A 19,004-nucleotide genomic window follows, 5' to 3' on the forward strand; every position below is an offset into this window, starting at 1 on the left:
TGAATACAGATAGTTTGACTTCTTCCTTTCCAGTTTCTATCTTTTGTTTCTTTCTCCTGTCTTATTGCTTGAGCTAAGACTTTAAGCACTATGTTGAAAAACAGTGATGAGAGTGGGCATTCCTGTCTAGTTCCTAACCTTAATGGGAATGCTTCAAGTTTTTCCCTTATTTGCTTTGATAAAGGCTTTACGTCTGTAGAATATTGCCTTTATTGTGCTGAGATATGACCCCTTCATCCCTATTTTCTCCAGAGTTTTTTTGATTTCCTTTTTGATTTCTTCATTGACCCACTCATCATTTAGTAGTGTATTGTTTAGTTTCCATGATTTTGTGTATGCTCTATAGCCTTTCTTGCTACTGATTTGTAGTTTAATTCCATTGTGGTCAGATAGAATGCAAGGAATTATTTCAATTTTCCTGAATTTGTTAAGATTTGCTTTGTGTCCTAATATATGGTCTATTTTAGAGAATGTTCCATGTGCTGCTGAAAAGAATGTATATTCTGCAGCCTTTGGATGAAATGTACTGTATATATCTGTTAGGTCCATTCCTTCTATGACCTCTTTTAGTCCAGATGCCTCTCTGTTTATTCTTTCCCTGGATGACCTGTCAATTGATGAGAGTGGGGTTTTAAAGTCACCCACCACCACTGTGTTTGGTGTTATCTGTGACCTTAGTTCTAATAGTGCTTGTTTGACGAATTTGGGAGCCCCCATGTTAGGTGCATATATGTTTAGGATTGTAATGTCCTCCTGTTGGAGTGTGCCCTTAATCAATATAAAGTGACCTACCTTATCTTTCTTGACTAATGTCGGACTAAAGTCTACCCTGTCTGATATTAGGATAGCAACCCCTGCTTGTTTTCTAGGCCCATTTGCTTGAAACACTGTCTTCCAACCTTTCACCCTAAGATAATGTCTATCCTTTGTAGAAAGGTGAGTTTCTTGGAGACAACAAATTGTAGGATCCTGCTTTTTAACCCAGTCTGCAAATCTATGTCTTTTCGTTGGGGCATTGAGACCGTTGATATTAAGAGATATTATTGAAAGGTGTGTATTTATGTTTGCCATTTTTTTGTGTGTGTGTGTTTCTGGCTCTACCTGTGCTTTCTTCTGTTAACTGGTATTTGAGTATAGCTTGTTTTTTCTAGGTTCCTTATATGTGTGCTTTTCCTTTTGTTCAGCATGGAGGATTCTATCAAGTATTTTCTGTAGAGCTGGTTTTGTCTTCAAATACTCCTTTAACCTGCTTTTGTCATGGAATGTCTTTATTTCTCCATCTATTTGAATGGATAACTTTGCAGGATAAAGTAACCTTGGTTGACAGTTGTTATCTTTCAGAACTTGGAATATATCACTCCAAGCCCTTCTGGCTTTAAAAGTTTGTGTTGAATAATCTGCTGTAATCCTGATGGGCTTGCTTTTGTAGGTAACTTGATTTTTCTCTCTAACTGCTTTCAATATTTTTTCTTTGGTGTGTGTGTTTGGAAGTTTGATTATAATATGGCGAGGAGAGGTTCTTTCTGGGTTTTGTCTGGCTGGGGTTCTAAAGGCTTCCTGTATCTGTATTGGCACCTCTTTCCCAATTTGGGGGAAATTTTCCTCTATGATTTTGTTGAAGATGCCTACTATGCCTCTGGAGTGGAATTCTTCTCCTTCTACTATGCCCTGAATTCTTATATTGGATCTTTTCATAGTGTCCCGAATATCTTGAAATTCCCACTCATATTTTTCTATAAGTTTGTCTTTCTCTTTGTTGGACTGCATTAGGTCTGCCACCTGGTCTTCTAGCTTAGATATTCTGTCCTCTCCCTCATCCATCCTACTGGTGAGATTTTCTACAGAGTTTTTTATTTCATTAACTGTGTTCTTCATTGCTAGTAATTCTGACTGGTTTTTCTTTATTATTTCTATTTCCCTATTTATGTCTTGTATTGCCTTCTTTATTTCATTAAATTGGTGTCCTGCCTCTTCTTTGATTCCTTTGATTTCCTCTTTGATTTCTTCTTTGATTGTTTTGCTGTGTTCTTTGACCTCTTTGAACATATTTATAATCATTCTTTTGAACTCTTTCTCAGGCATTTCCTCTAACTCTTTCTCACTGGAGGACATTTCTGATGCATTAATACTTTTAGGTGGATTTATATCATCTTGCTTTTTAGTGTTTCTTGTGTTATAATGTATATATTTTTGCATCTTGGATTAAGTTAATGCTTGGATTTTCTAGCTAGCTGTGTATTCTTAGCTGTATCAATTGATTTGATGTAATATATTTTCAGGGTAGGACCTTAAGGTATTAGGTGTGGCTCTTAAGACTCTCAGAGTATCTACAAAGATGTTCTTAGGGGTTGAGTTTCCCTGCTATAGGAGTATTCAAGCAGGCTGAGTAGAATAAAATACAGGTAGATTCTAAAATTTAACTAAACACTGTACACATTCAATCAAAAACAGCCCCGAGTATGTATGCAAGAGTAGTTATTATAATGACCAGATCCTCTATCAACAAAGAGGTTTAGATTTCTGGTCTGTTGAGGGATCCAAGTCAGCTTGTGACCAAGTGAGACCCTTCCCTGGTGCAATCCCAGTTACCTTGGGTGATTTTGGTCTCAGTCAAGTTGCTGCCTGGGTCGTCGGGCTGCTGTTCTGATTTCTGGAGCTGGGCACTTGCTTTTCCTACGGGGCAAACCGAGCTGCTGCTGCTGCCTCTGCTGCTGCTGTAGCTGCCACTGCTGAAGCCACCACTGCTGCTGAAGCTGCTGCTGCTGTGTCCACTGCCGCTGCTCTCCCCGAATCCGCTGCTGCGGGATCTGCCGCTGCTGCCGCTCCTGGGTCTGCTGCTGCTGTGGCCGCTGGTACCGGTGCTGGAGCCGCTGATGTTGCTCCCGAACTCTGCTCCTGCTTGGGTCCCGTTGTCAGCCCAAGTTGGCGTGGCCGGGTCCCGGGCCGCTGCTCTGTTCGCTGGAGCTGGGTTCAGGCGGTGGGGGAGGGGAGGGAGCCGCGGCTGCTCTGGTTCTCTCGCTGCTCCACGTGTTCTTCTACCTTGCGGTCTGATCCTCCGCTGCTCGCTGCCGCTCTCCCCTCACGTTTCCCGAGTTGCGGAGAGCGCGGTGTGAGGGGAAGCGCCCGCACCTGGCTTTTCCTGCGGCTCGAGCCGAGTCTGGCGGTTTTCTGCTGTTCCGCGGCCGCGGCGGTTGGCCAAGCTGCCGGAGCCGCTTTTCCCACCTGTGCGGGCTCTGGATGCTCTATAACTCTTCTACTTCTCCGCTGCCGCTTCAATTTCCTATACACCTCACTTTTTAGTAAAAGTGTGTATTTTTGCTGAGTTTTTTGGGTCTTTTTCCCCCCTAGGCTGCTTTGGCGTGGTACCTACGCCGCCATCTTAACCAGAAGTCCCAGAGTTTTAATAATGAAGGGATGTTGAATTTTGTCAAAGGACTTTCAGCATCTATTGAGATGATCATGTGGTTCCTGACTTTAAGTCTTTTTATGTGATGTATCATATTTATTGATATGTTGAATGAACCCTGAATCCCTGGTATAAAACCTACTTGGTTGAAGTGGATGATGATACTTTTGATGTGTCCTTGAATTTGGTTTACAAGGATTTTATTGAAAAATTTTGCATTTAAATTTATCAGGGAATCAGTCTGTAGTTTTCTTTTCTTGTTGTATCTCAGTCTGGTCTTGGTATTAATGTAAGGCAGGCTTCATACAAGGAATCAAGGAGCATTCCCTTCATTTCAATTGTGTGGAATAATGTGAGAAAAATTGGCTTTAGTTCTTCAATGAAGGTGTGGTAGAATTCAGCAGTGAAATCATCTGTGCTTGGACTTCTGTTGGAAAGATTTTACTTACAGTTTCCATCTCCTTTGATGTTACATGTTTATTCAAGTGATTTATCTCATCTGGGGTTAGTTTTGGTAGGTGATATGAGTTAAGAAATTCATCTGCTTCTTCCAGGTTTTCCAATTTTGTGAAGTATAGATCTTTGACATATGTCCTGATGATTCTTCTAGTCTCATTAGGGTCTGTTGTACCTGCTCCCTTTTCATTCTGATATTGTTGATTTGAACCTTCTTTTTTCCTTTTGATCAAATTGACTAGGGGTTTATGAGTGTTGTTCACTTATGTTTATTTAATCTTCTAAAAATATTTTTATTTATTTATTTATTTGAGACCGAGAGAGAGAGACAGAATGGGTATGCCAGGGCCTCTAGCCACTGCAAGCAAACTCCAGATGCATGCACCACCTTATGCATCTGGTTTATATGGGACCTGGAGAATCAACCCTGGATCCTTAGGCTTCGTAGGCAAGTGCCGTAACTGCTAAGCCATCTCTCCAGCCTTGTTCATTGTTTTCAACAAACTAGACACTTTGTTTCATCAAGTTTTTAGTTGTTTATTTTTTATTTCCAATTAGTTGATTTCTGCTTTTACCTTGTTTCATTATGTCTGATACTATTGGAATTGGATTGTTCTAGATTTTCCAGTGCTTTCCACTGGACAGTTATTTGACTTGAAATTTCTCTGTTTTGGTATTGAAGGCATTTAGTACTATAAACTTCCCTCTTAAGACTGCCTTCATTTTGTTTCATAAGTTTTGGTATGTTGTGTTTTCATTACCATTCAGTTCTAGAGATTTTTAAGTTTCCTTGACTACTAATGCTTGTTTTATAGTGAATTGTTCAACCTCCACATGTTTGGTGTTCTTTTGTTTCCTTTGTTGTTAATCTCTAGCTTTATAGTATTGCAGTCTGATATGGGGATGGAATTATATTAGTTTTTGTGAATTTGTTGAGATGTGCTTTTTTTTTTTTTCCAATATATAATATGTTTTAGAAAAGATTTCATGAGCTGCTAAAAAGAATGTGTGGAGTAGTATGATATATTTTGTAGATGTCCAGTCCAACTGATCTATGATATCGTTTAACTCCCTTATTTCTGTTCATTTTCTGCTTAGATGATCTGTGTAATGATGACAGTGGAGTATTAAAAATCTACTATGATTGTGTTGGGAGTTATTTCTGCTTTATTATCTAACAGATTTTGCTTTGTGAAATTTGGTGCTCCCGTGTTTGGGGTATATAGGTTTATGATTGTAAATATACTCTTGCATAGTTTCTTTGATGAGTATAAAGTAATCTTCTTTATCTCTTTTGATTAGTTTTGGTTTGAAGTCTACTTTGTTTAGTATAAGTATAGCCATCCCTGCTTGTTTCTTATTTCCACTTACTTGGAATACCTTTTTCCATCTTTTCATCCTAAGGTGATACATATCTTTATTGGTAAGGTGGGTTTTCTGTAGACAGCAAATGTATGGGTCAATTTTTCTGATCCAGCTTTATTTTTTTTCAATTATGTAGAAACTTTGTATGGAAATATCATGTGTTGATACCATCATTTCCCTCCTCCCTGCATCCATTCCCTGAGAGCCCTCCTTAGTAGGATTCACCATCGGGTTGTGGGTTATGAATTGTGAGAGCAGTAGTTAGTCATTGTGGGGGAGGGCAATGCCTCTGGGTATTTCTTCCCACTCTTTGGCTCTTACAATCTTTTTGCCTCCTCTTCCACATAATTGCCCAAGCTGTGGTGGGTGTGTTTTAAGTGTCCTTAGTGTTCTACTCTCAGCAGCTTCTGGGTTTCTGCATTGGTACATTTTGAGTATCCCGGTGTCTATCTCTATCACCCTGGCACACACAGGTGGTCAGGCTCACCATGGAAGTGGCACTCTAGCTCATCTCACCAGTTCCTCTGTGGTTTCACCTGAGCCTTAGCTGATGTCTGAGGGGTGTCAGGGTGTCAGCTGTCTTTTCTTTCTTGTTAATAAAATTTGATTGCCCTCAGTTCTGTTTTTTTTTTTGGTTAAGAAAAAGAAGATTCTACAATGGGGAGTGAGAACAGCACAGGTTTAAGGTGATAAGCATTGTTAATTTAGAGAGATTTTTGATAAGTGTAGCTTAAAAACTAGTTGGAGCTTCTTGTTGGAGTCCATAATTTTGGTCTCCTTAGGATTCTCACTCAGTTCCTAGCTACAGGTATGGGTTCCTTTCCACGGAGCAGATCTTATAACCAATGAGAAAGCCACTGGTTATCCACCTAGGCTGGGTGCCATCATTGTACAGGTGTGTATGTCATGCCAGTCTCATTGCTTTCATATAGTACTGTCCATTATGGGAATGGGAAGGAGGAGAAAAACACAAAACTAAACCTAAAATTAAATGGTACCATAGGAACCTTCCACCGGGATAGCAGATTTCATTATCCAAACAATGGTCATTTGGGCTGTTCCCAGTACTTAGCAATTGTGAGTTGAACAGCTGTAAACATGGTTGAGCAAATATCTCTGCAGTAAAGAGTAGAGCCTTTAGGGTAGATGCCCAGTAGAGGGATGGCTGGGGCACTTGGTAGATGCCCAGTAGAGGGATAGCTGGGGCACTTGGTAGCTGTATTTTCTTTCTTTCTTTCTTTTTTTTCTGAGGTAGGGTCTCACCCTAGCTCAGGCTGACCTGGAATTCACTATGGAGTTTCAGGGTGGCCTCGAACTCACGGCGATCCTCCTACCTCTGCCTCCCGAGTGCTGGGATTAAAGGCGTGCGCCACCATGCCCAGCTTGGTAGCTGTATTTTCATCTTTTTCAGGAGTCTCAATATTGATTTTCATATTTGTACAAGTTTGCACTCCCACCATCCTTGCCAACATTTATTGTCTTTTTATTTTTTCCTTTTTGTCTAATTTTTTATTTCAAGAAAGTTAAAAATCTACATTTTATAAAAATAATACATAAAGCATTTAATATCTCTTCCTCTAGATTCACCAGTAATAAACATTTTGCCATGTTGCACCTACATCCTCCCCATCTGCATTTATAATTGAGAGTAAGTTTCAGACATTTTAATACTTCATTGCTAAGTACTTTAATATGTACTTCCTAAGACAACATAATCATAATACTCAGAAAATTTATCACTGGTGCAATAGCTCCATATGCACAGTTCATATTCAGATGTCCATTATTTTTCTCAATCATGTCCTCTCTAGTTGTTGTTATCTCTTTTATTTTGGGGGGTGGAGCAGGGAGAGGAGGATTCAATGAAAAAATATCGTATTTAGTTGTCATGTCAGTTGTATTTTCGTTTGATTTGTAATAGTTCTGCAGTTTGGGTTTTCCTTTTTTCCTTTAGTGACATTGACATTATTGAAGTGTCCACATAAGTTGAGCTGCAAAGTTTTCCTCAATTTGCAGTTTTATTAATTAGTTCTTCATGATTAGAGCCAGGTGAAAACAATATGGAACGTTTCACGAATTTGTGTGTCATCCTTGCACAGGGGGCATGCTAATCTTCTCTGCATTGTTCCAATTTTAGTATATGTGCTGCTAAAGCAAGCACTCTTGATTTTTTAAAGATTGTCATCTACTTGGAATAAGGTAGAATCACATAATTGTTTTAATTTGCATTTCCCTGATGGTTAAGGATTTTGAACATTTTTTTTTAAGTATTACCCATTCTTATTTCTTCCTTTGAGAATTCCCTATTCAGTTCTCTGACTCATTTTTTGATTTTATTTTATTGCTTAGTTTTTTGAGTTCTTTCAGATCCTAGATTTTAGGTTTCTGTTAGTGTTGTAGCTGGGAAATATTTTCTGTCACTTGGTGGGTAGTCTGATGGCTGTGTTTATGGTATGTTTGTACAAAAGCTTTTTAGATTCATGAGATCTCACTGGTTGATTGTCTTAATTCCTGGGCTATTGGGGTATTGTTCAAAATCTTTCCCTACTCTAATATCATGCAGAGTTCCTATTTTTTTCTTGCAGTTGTTTAAGGGTTTCAGGTCTTATAGTGAGGTCTGTAATTCATTTGGAGTTCATTTTTGTGCATGCTGAGAAGAGTGGGTCTAGTTTCATTTTTCTACATGTGGCTGTCCAATTGGTCCATTTGTTGAAGATGCTGTCTTTTCTCTTGTGTAGTTGTTGGGTCCTTTGACAAATGCCAAGTACTTAGCTATAATTACTTGAATTAGGGGCTGAGTCTTCAATTCTGTTCCATTGCTTTATGTATCTGGTTTTGTGTGTTTGTATGAGAGAGAGAAAGAGAGAAAGAGAGATGAATTGATGAATTGGCATGCCAGGGCCTCTAGCCATTGCAGTTGAACTCCAGATATATGCGTCATCTTGTGTGCATGTGTGACCTTGCATGCTTGTGTCACCTTGGGTGTCTGGCTTAAGTGGGAGTTGGAGAGTTAAACATGAGTCCTTAGATTTTACAGTCAAGTGCCTTAAAAACTAAGCCATCTCCCCAGCCTATATATCTATTTTTATGTATGTGTCATGTTGTTTTTCTTACTATGGCTTTGTAGTATAGCTTTAGATTGGGTATGGTGGTACTTCCATAGGTGTTTCTTTTCTGAGGCCTTCTGTATTCCATATGAATTTTGAGATTATTTTTCTATCTCTGTGAAGAATGATTCTTGGATTTTTTTTTTTTTTTTGGCATTATGTTGAATCTGTATATTGCTTTGGGTAGAATGGCCATTTTCACAATATTAATTCTACTTATCCAGGAGCATAGGAGGTCTTTCCATCTTCTCATGCCCTCCTCAGTTTCTTTCTTGGGTGTTTTTATGTTTTCATTATATAGCTCTTTCTCATCTTTGGTTAGTTATTTAAGATATTTGATTCTTTTGTATGTGGCTATTGAAAATGGGACAGCCTTGCTGATTTCTTTCTCTGTATATTTGTCTTTTGCATATAGGAAGGCTACTGATTTGTGTGTGTTGATTTTGTACCTGTCACTTTGCTGAAGTTTTATGGCAGAGGCTTTCAGGTCACTTACATATGGAATCCTATCATCTGCAAATAGGGCTCGTTTTACTTCTTCCTTTATGTATTAGTCAGGGTTCTCTAGAGGAACAGAACTGATAGAATGAATTGCATTAAAAGGGAATTTATTGGATTAGCTTATGGCAGTCCAACAATAGCAGGTTACAGGCCTGAGAGTCAAGAAACCCGGCAGCTGCTCAGTCCACGAGGCTGGATGCCTCGGCAGTCCCAATCCAGCACAGAAGGCCTGGAGACTTCCTGGAGAGATGCTGCTCTGCAGTCCACACTGGAAAGCAGCAAGCAGCACACGCAGTCATATGGGAAGAGGGGATCCTTTCCATCCCAGAGCTTCTTTAGATAAAGTCCCTCCTCCCTCCAAGTGGAGCTGCCCACCCAGGGTGAAGAGCTCACCATGGGGGAAGGATTCCTCCTTTAGTTAATCCTTTCTGGAAGCAACCTGAGAGCCAGTTATGAGGAATGTCTGTGGATTGCTAAACAGATCAAGTGTACTTAACCATCACAAGTCCACCTATTGTCACCTTGACACTAAGCCATATCTCCTTACATCATACTTAATATCCAAGTGAAGGCAGTAACAAGGTCATAATTCCTCCTAACATGATATAACTATCCCTCGTACAACTGGAAACACAGTCTTCCTCCCCATTTAAAGCAAGGTTCATTGAGGAATGCTCAGTCTCTAATATAATAAGTCAAATATAAATTCAACAGTGGTTAACTAGCAATATGATCTTAATTAGTATTATCTAATAGAGAAATAGAGGAAGAACAAAAACAAGTTAATATTGGTGTCGATATGTACAAATACTTTTAACAAGGTAAGACAGAAACACTCATGGCAATTACAGTCCTCGTTTTTTGTAAATGGTCACATGGCCTTAGCTGGTAATTTAACTGCCTTCTTCTGCTACCCATTCTGTACTTCCTCCACCTTCAACAAGCACCTCAGCAGGTCTTGGTTCTTTACCTGGAGGAGTGACCTGCATTCCTGAAGGATCTGGGCCATTTATCACACTGCTTTGAGTGGATTGTTGCACTTTTCCATTGACTTTGATAACAGGGCATGGTATTACCAAGAGACACCCTAAAGGATCTCCTATACTCCAGGCATACTCTTCCTTACCTCCATTGTGGAGGAGCAGTCCAAGTTCCCCCTGGTAGTCTGGATCAATCACCCCTGCTACCACTGTAACTCCTTTCTCAGCCTGTTCACTCAAGGGCATCAAGATATCATGGAATGTTCTTGGTGCCTCCTGGCAAAAGCACTCCCCCTCTGGATCCAAGACCTCTAGGCCAGCAGAGCATAAGGTTGTGGGAACAGGAAGCAAAAATTTGGCTAATGGGTCACCTGGGGTGATGATAAGTGGTACCATTTCCATTTCCACCCCTTGATTCCTAGACCCGTGAATCTGGGCTATAGGAAAAACAGGACCATATATAGGATGCTGATTCAGAGCATTCAGAGGACATTCCCTCAGCCCTCCAAGCTATTGCCACCTAGTTGGCACAGTAGCTGTTTCTTTAAAAGGCCATTCCACTGTTCTATCAAGCCAGCTGCTTCAGGATGGTAGGGTACATGGTAAGACCAGTGAATTCCATGATCATGAACCCACTGCCATACTTCCTTGGCTGTGAAGTGAGTTTCTTGGTCAGAAGCAATGCTGTGTGGAATGTCATGATGGTGGATAAGGCATTCTGTAAGCCCATGGATGGTAGTTTTGGCAGAAGCCTTACATGCAGGAAGAGCAAATGCATACCCAGAATAAGTGTCTTTTGTAGTAAGGACAAAACGCTGGCCTTTCCATGATGGAAGAGGACCAATGTAGCCAACTTGTCACCAAGTTGCTGGCTGGTCACCCCAAGGAATGCTACCATATGGGGGTTCAGACTTGGTCTCTGTTACTGGCAGATTTGGCACTCAGCAGTAGCCGTAGCCAGTCCAGCCTTAGTTAGTGGAAGTCCATGTTGTTGGGCCCATGCATAGCCTACATTTCTGCCATCATGGCCGCTTCATTCATGGGCCCATTGGGCAATGACAGGTGGCTGAGGAAAGAGGTTGACCACTGTCCACAGAACAGGTCAGCTTATCTACTTGATTATTAAAGTTATCCTCCAATGAGGTCACCTTCTGATGAGCATTAACATGGGACACAAGTATATTTATATTCTCTGCCCATCTCACTATCCACATAACCTTCCCCAAATGTCCTTCTCACCAGTTTTCTAATTGTGCTGCTTCCAAGTCCTGGACCATCTGACCAAACCATTGGCCACAGCCCATGAATCAGTGTATAATGCACATCTGGCCATTTTTCCTTCCAAGCAAAATGTACAACCATGTGTACTGCCCATAGTTTTGCCCATTGTGAAGACTTCCCTTCACCACAGTCCTTCTAAGTTGTCCCAGAAAGGGGTTGCAATGCTACAGCTGTCCACTTCTGGGAGGTGCCCACATAATGTGCTGAACCATCTGTAAACCATGCTTTAGTCTTCTCCTCTTCAGTCAATTGATCATAGGACACACCCCGCGATGCCTTAAGTACATGCTTGGGGACAGAAGGCCTTGTAATAGGAATAGCAACCATAGGTATTTGGGCAACTTCCCAACTTATTTGTGCCTTCAGGGCCTGCTCTAGCCCGATCATAGATATACCACCTCCATTTGATGATGGGCTGCTGCTGTGTACTTTGAACTTTATGGCCTGGTGGGTCAGATAACACCCAGATCATAATGGGCAGTTCAGTTGCATAGTAACTTGATGGCCCATTGTCAAGTGTTGAGTTTCTACTAAGGCCCAATAGCAGACCAAGAGCTGTCTCTCAACGGGAGAATAATTGTCTGCAGATGAAAGCAGGGCCTTGCTCCAGAGTCCCAAGGGTCTGTGCTGTGATTTACCTATGGGGGCCTGCCAAAGGCTCCAAATGGCATCCCTATCTGCCACTGACATTTCAAGTACCATCAGGTCTGATGGATCATATGGCCCACGTGGCAAAGCAGCCTGCACAGCAGCCTGGACTTGTTGAAGAGCTTTCTCTTGTTCTGGGCTCCACTGAAAACTAGTAGCTTTCTCTAGTAGTCACTTGGTATATGGGATGGAGTAACACACCCAAGTGAGGAATGTGCTGTCTCCAAAATCCAAATAGGCCCACTAGATGTTGTGCTTCTTTCCTATGGTAGGAGGGGCCAAGTGCAACAACTTGTCCTTCACCTTAGAAGGAATATCCCTGCATGCCCCACACCACTGGACTTGAAATTTCACTGAGGTGGAAGGTCCTTGAATTTTGGATGGATTTATTTCCCATCCCCTGATGCACATATACTGTACCAGCAACTCCAGAATGGCTGCCACTTCCTGCTCATTTGATCCAGTCAGCATAATGTCATCTATATAAAGGACCAATGTGACACCTTGTGGAAGGGACAGGCAATCAAGATCCCTGCAAACTAAGCTATGACACAGGGCTGGAGAGTTAATATAACCTAGAGGTGAAACAGTAAAGGCGTACTGCTGACCTTGCCAGGTGACGGCAAAATGCTTCTGGTGGTCCTTATTGTAAGGTTCAGGAGTGACCAACAACCACGGAGACCACTCTGAGACAAAGATGGACGTTTTTATTCGGGGCTGCCAGGACTGACTCTCAAGAGCAGAGCAGTCAGCTTGGAGTTACAGATAGTGGACTTTATAGGCACTTCAGCTGGGGAAGGTGAGGCAGGGAAGGATTTTTTTTTTGGGGGGGGCAGTAAATCTCTGTTCTTTATATTAGTCTTGGGGTGAGACCAGAAGTGAGAGATAAGGGGGCAGTAAATCTAGCTCTGTCACCCTCCTGCTGCAACTCTGTTTTGTCCTGACCTAACACTTAGGGACAGGTATAGAAAAGAAGGCATTCACAAGATCAATAGCTGCATACCAGGTACCAGGAGATGTGTTGATCTGATCAAGTAAAGAAACTACATCTGGTATAGCAGCTGCAGTTGGAGTCACCACCTGATTAAGTTTCTGATAATCCAGTGTCATTCTCCAGGATCCATCTGTCTTCTAAGCAGGCCAAACAAGAGAGTTAAAGGAAGACCACCACCAATGCATCCTTCAAGTCCTTTATAGTGGCATTAATTTCTGCAGTTCCTCCTGGGATGTGGTACTGTTTTTGGTTCACTATTTTTCCTGGTAGAGGGAGCTCCAGTGGCTTCCATTTGGCCTTTCCTACCATAATAGCCCTCACTCCATAAATCAGGGAACGAATGTGGAGGTTCTGTCAACTCTAAGTATATATATCCCATTTATGCATCCTGGGACTGGGGAAATAACCACAGGATGAGTTCGGGGACCCAGTGGACCCACTGTCAGTCCAACATTTGCCAAAACTCCATCGATCACCTGACCTCTGTAAGCACCTACTTTAACTGAAGGGCCACGGTGCTGTTTGGGGTCTCCTGGAATCAATGTCAATTCAGAGCCAGTGTCCAGTAAGCTCCAAAAGGTCTGATTATTTCCTTTCCCCAGTGTACAGTTACCCTAGCAAAAAGCTGCAGGTCCCTCTGAGGAAAGATAGCTAAGTTTAATATTGAAACTTTTGGGGATTGTGGGAGGGTCATCCCTCAAGGGGACCCAGCCATCCCATCAATCAAGGGGGTCAGGATCTGTAAACTGGCTCAAGTCTGGAAACTTATTAAGAGGCCTTGATTTTCTTTTACTATAACTCAAAGTGGCCTTTTGTTCCTCTGCTCTGGAAGTTTTCTTATACAGATCAAGCAGGAACTTAGTAGGCTTTTTATCTATTTCACTGCTGGGAGCACCATGATTAATCAGCCAGTACCAAAGGTCTACATGAATCATACTGTTATGAGCATTGTTTGCCTGTCCATTACAGTAAACATACTCACCTTGCCTTTGGCAATTCAGTGCTGCTATTTGGCTCTTGTTACTCTGAGATCCAGTTATACCCATTGCATCTAAATCACCTAATGCAGCAACTGCGGCTCCCATTGTGATGTCTTTACATAAAAGACCAATGATTGGATACTTTAAGTATGCTGGTGCTCCCCTCACAAATCTGTTTTTTTATTTTTATTTTTTACTTATTTTTATTTATTTGAGAGCGACAGACAGAGAGAAGGAGGCAGATAGATAGAAAGAGAATGGTGCGCCAGGGCCTCCAGCCACTGCAATATTAATAACTCCAGATGCATGCATCACCTTGTGCATCTGGCTTACATGGGTACTGGGGAATTGAGCCTCGAACAGGGACCCTTAGGCTTAACAGGCAAGTGCTTAATCACTAAGCCATCTCTCCAGCCCACAAATCTGTTTTTTGTTTTTTTTTTTTATAGTCTTAGTGAAAAGCATATCTTCTGGATGCTCCCATTGTGGGGGCAAAGATGAGTTTACATGGCAAATCCACTCCAGCATCCCAAGTTCTGTGAGCCTTTTAATCCCTTCATTAACATTAAGCCAGGGGATATCAGGCAGCTTGAGCTTATTCACAGAGGCCACCTTTGGTTCCATACTTCAGCCAACCAATCAAATAAACTTGACACCTCTTCCACCTGCATGAGCTGCAGTGTTAAATCTAAAATCTCTGTTCAGTGGACCCATTTCAATAAATTCAGCCTGATCTAATCTAATATTCCTTCCACCATCACCCCACACCCTTAAAATCCATTCCCACACATATTCCCCACGTTTCTGCCTGCACAAGTTAGAAAGCTCCTGAAGTTCTTTAGGAGTGTACCTCACCTCTTCTTGAGTCACACTTTCTATCTCACCTTTAGGGGCCTGCCTAGCCTGCTTTGTTACAGGTCTAAAGGCAAAAATGGGTGGACACTGAGAAGCATCAGCACTTCCTGCAGGGAGGGTCTTAATTGCTGGCTCCTAAGACAAGGAGTGTTCTCAGCAAGGGTGGAGAGGGCAAGACTTCAGGGTGTGGGGGTGGGTATGCAACTGCCCCTAAAGGAGGGGAGGCCACATTCTCATGCAAAACAACTTCTTTAGAATCTGACAGTTCAGTGTCCCAGGTTCTTCAGGGTCTTCCCACACATCTCCATCCCAAGTCACAGGATACAACACCCTCACTTTAACTTCTGATAGCCTTTGAGGCTGGGAATTGAGTTTATGTTGCAAGTTAGCCAATCTTACAATGTGAGCTTGGGTTTGGTTTTCTGCAATTAGAGTCCTGTTCTGGCCAGAGAGGAGACTCTCCTCCAGGCCACACTTAGATACCTTCAGATCATGTATGTGAGTCTTAAGCTTAGAAATTTCTTTTCTGAACTTCTGCTTTTTTCTCAATAGTTTATCCAGAGATGCTAGAAGTAATCATCCAGCATCATCATCTGTCTTACTTTTCCACAGATATTCAGAAGTTCTAGATACAGAGTCATTAAATTCCTTGCTGTTCACAAGATGACTCGGGAGCACCAAATTCATCTATTTTGTGGAGTTCTTTAAATAGTTCACACCATAGATTAGTGCCCTCCTTATTACCAGTAAAAGTGCTCTCTTTATTACCAGTAGAGCCTTTAGTGGAACTGAAGTTGGAGAACCAACTCCAGAGAGCACCAAGCTCACTAGGGAAATCCATCCTTACAATTCTGTTTCTCTAGAACCATTCCTGGTACCACAATCTGTATTAGTCAGGGTTCTCTAGAGGAACATAACCAATGGAATTGTTTTAAAAAGGAATTTAATGGATTAGTTTATTGCAGTCCCAAAATAGCAGGTTGCAGCCTGAGAGTCAAGGAACAGCTGCTGAGTCTACAAGGCTGGGTGCCTCAGCAGTCACAATCCGGCAATAAAGGCCTGAAGATTTCCTGGAGAGACTCTGCTCTTCAGTCCATGCTGGTCTTCAGTCCACACTGGAAAGCAGCAAACAGCAAGCAGTAAGCAGCCAGGTGGGAGGAGGGGATCCTTTTCTTCCCAGAGCTTCTTTAGATAGAGCCCTGCCCCTCCCAGGGGCCACCTTCTCTCAGGAAAGGGCTCACCCTGGGGGAAGGATTCCTCCTTTAGTTAATCCTTCCTGGAAGCAACCTTAGAGACCCACTTATGAGGAATGTCTGTGAATTCCTAAAGAGATCAATTTGACACAAACTTAAACTTTACACTTTACAATTTGTATTCATTTTTAATCTTTCTTCCATCTTATTGTTTGGGCTAGGACTTCTAGTACTTTGTTGAAGAGGAGTGGTGTGAGTGGGCACCCATGTATTGTTCCCAATCTTTATAGGAACTGGATTTTTCCCCATTAAGTATGATTTGGGCATTAGATGTTTTGTATGTAGCCTTTATTATATTGAGATATAAACCCTCCATGCCTAGTCTGTCCAGCATTTTGATCATGAAGTCATGGTGTATTTTTCTCAAAGGCCTTCTCTGCATCTATTGGAATGATCATGTGCCTCTTGTGTTTAAGTTTATTTATGTGGTGTATTACATTAATTGATTTCCATATGTTGCATCTCTGGGATGAAGTGTGCTTGATTGAGGTGGATGATATTTTTGATGTGTTGAATTCAGTTTGTAATGATTTTTGCATCTAGGTTCATCAGGGATATAGGTCTATAGTTCTCTTGTGTCTCTGTTTGGTTTTGGTATTAGGGTGATGCTAGCTTCATAGAAGGAATTGGGGAGCATTCCCTGTTCTCCGATTATGTGAAAAAGCTTGAGAAAAGATTCAGTTCAGTTCTTGGATGAAGGTTTGGTAGAGAGAATAGCTGAGAATAGAGAGTAGCTGAGAATCCATCAGGATCTGGGCTTTTCTTTTGGGGGAGATTTTTGATTACATTTTCAGCTTCAGTGGATATAATAGGTTTGGTTAGGAGATTTATCAACTCTGAATTTAGTTTTGGTAAGTTATACATGACTAGAAATTCATTCATTTCTACTAGGTTATCCATTTTTTGTGGAGTACAGGTTTTGGAAATGTGTCTTGATGATTCTTCAAATTTCATTCATAACTGTTGTGCCCTTTTCCTTTTCATTTCTAATTTTGTTAATTTGAGACTTACCTCTTTTTGTTTGATCAAACTTGTCAGATGTTTATCAATTTTGTTTATTTTTTTCAAAGAACCAGCTCTTAGTTTTGTCAATTTTCTTAATTGTGTTCTTAGTTTTCAATTTATTAATTTCAGCTCTGATCTTAATTATTTCTTTCCATGTACAACTCTTAGGGTTAGATTGTTCTTGTTTTTCCAATGTTTTTAGGTAGATGGTTAGGTTATTAATTTGAGATCTGTCTGTCTTTGTTATGAAGGCATTTAGTGGTACAAATTTTCCCCATAGGACTACCTTCATTATGTCCTATAAGTTTTGGTATGTTATGTGTTCATTATCATTCAGTTTTAGAAATTTTACAATTTCCCTTTTGATTTCTTCCACACCCATTCATTATTTAATTAGTGTGTTGTTCAGTCTCTGGGAACTGGTGTAATTTCTGTTGTTTCTCTCATTAATTTCTAGCTTTAATGCATTATGGTTCAATAAGATGTAGGAAATTAAATCAGTTTTACTGAATTTATGGAGGCATGGTTTATGCCCTGATATACTATCTACTGAGAAGAATGTGTATTCTATACAATTGTGGTGGAGTGTTCTGTAGATGTATATTGCATCTAGTTCATCTACCTTGTTGTTAAGCTGATTTTCTGCTTGGATGATCCAACTATTGATAATAGTGAGATATTGATATCTCCTGCTATAATGGTATTGGGACTTATTTCTGGTTTGTGGTCAAGTAGGTTTTGTTTTATAAAATGTGTGTTTGGTGCATATAGATAGATGTTGTGATGTCTTGTTGGATCTTTCCCTTATTGAGTAAAAAGTGGCCTCATTTGTCCTTTTTTGATTAGTTTTCATTTGAAGTCTTTTTGTTATGTATTAATATAGCCACACTCACTTGTTTCTTCTTTTCATTTGCTTTGAAAATCATTTTCTATACTTAGACCCTGAGGAGGTGTCTGTACTTAGTGGTAATGTAGATTCCTTGAAGATAGCAGATTTTTCTGATCCACCTATCAACTGTGTCTTTTGATGGGTGAGTTAAAACCATTAATATCTAAGGTTATAACTGTGAGGTTTAATTTAATCCCTGCCATATTGGAGGCTTTATGGGCTTTGATACTTTCTTGGGCTTTGTACATTTTCATGCTTGCTAGTTTTGGTTATTGTGTTCTTCCTCTTTTAGGCTCTTGAGATTGGTTGACTTTTCCATGTGGAGTATTTCCTGAAAAATTCTATGTAGGTTTGGCTTTGTGTGCATATAATCATAGATCTGGCTTTTATTATGGAAAATTTTTCCTTTCACAATCTATTATGAGGAATAGTTTTGCTGGGTACAGTCATTTGGGTTGGAAGCCATAGTGCTTTAGACTTTGAAGCACTCCATTCCAAGCCCTTTCAGGATTTACACTGAAAAATCTGAGGTAATTCTGATGAGATTACTTTGTATGTATGAGTTGTTTCTGACTTGCTGCCTTTATCACTGTCTTTTTGTTTTCGTTGTTTAGAGTTGTAAGTATGACGTGCCTTGCATAGTTTCTTCTTTGGTCCTATTTGTTTGGTGTTCTGTGAGCTTCTTATATCTGGATGAGTCTCCTTTTGAGAGGGTTGGAAAGTTTCTTGAATATGTTCTCCATGCCTTTAGCCTGATTTTTTTCCCCTTCTGGTGTACTCATGATCTGGTTATGTGGTCATTTTAGGGTATCCCACATTTTTCTCATATTCTGTTCACTTGATTTCTTGAACTTATCAAAGTTTTTGGACTTCTAAACAATTTCTTCTTTCTTATCTTCTAGATCTGAAGTTCTGTTCACCACATGATTAACTTTGTTAGTGCAGGATTTTAAAATTTATTTATTTATTTATTTATTTATTTGAGAGTGACAGACACAGAGAGAAAGACGGAGAGAGAGAGAGAATGGGCGCGCCAGGGCTTCCAGCCTCTGTAAACGAGCTCCAGACACGTGCGCCCCCTTGTGCATCTGGCTAACGTGGGACCTGGGGAACCGAGCCTCGAACCGGGGTCCTTAGGCTTCACAGGCAAGCGCTTAACCGCTAAGCCATCTCTCTAGCCCGTTAGTGCAGGATTTTAGATAGGCTTTTATAATCTCTATTTGATACTTATTTTCTGTTGCATTTTGCTATATCATATCTATCACTTTGATATGTTCCAATTTC

The 19,004-nt window shown here is 40.7% G+C and overlaps 1 protein-coding gene and 1 non-coding gene across 4 annotated transcripts in view; one reads left to right on the top strand and one right to left on the bottom strand.

Moving 5' to 3' along the window:
* The window catches only part of Trpc1 (transient receptor potential cation channel subfamily C member 1), a 107,397-nt gene that overhangs the window by 67,326 nt on the left and 21,067 nt on the right, over positions 1-19,004 (top strand). The gene's annotated exons all lie outside the window — the stretch shown is intronic.
* On the bottom strand, positions 7,282-7,388 carry LOC123455623. The gene has a single exon (XR_006634013.1). It is a non-coding gene; the product is annotated as a U6 spliceosomal RNA (small nuclear RNA).

This window comes from Jaculus jaculus, chromosome 17 (genome assembly GCF_020740685.1).
Source record: "Jaculus jaculus isolate mJacJac1 chromosome 17, mJacJac1.mat.Y.cur, whole genome shotgun sequence".
NCBI classification, from domain to species: domain Eukaryota; kingdom Metazoa; phylum Chordata; class Mammalia; order Rodentia; family Dipodidae; genus Jaculus; species Jaculus jaculus.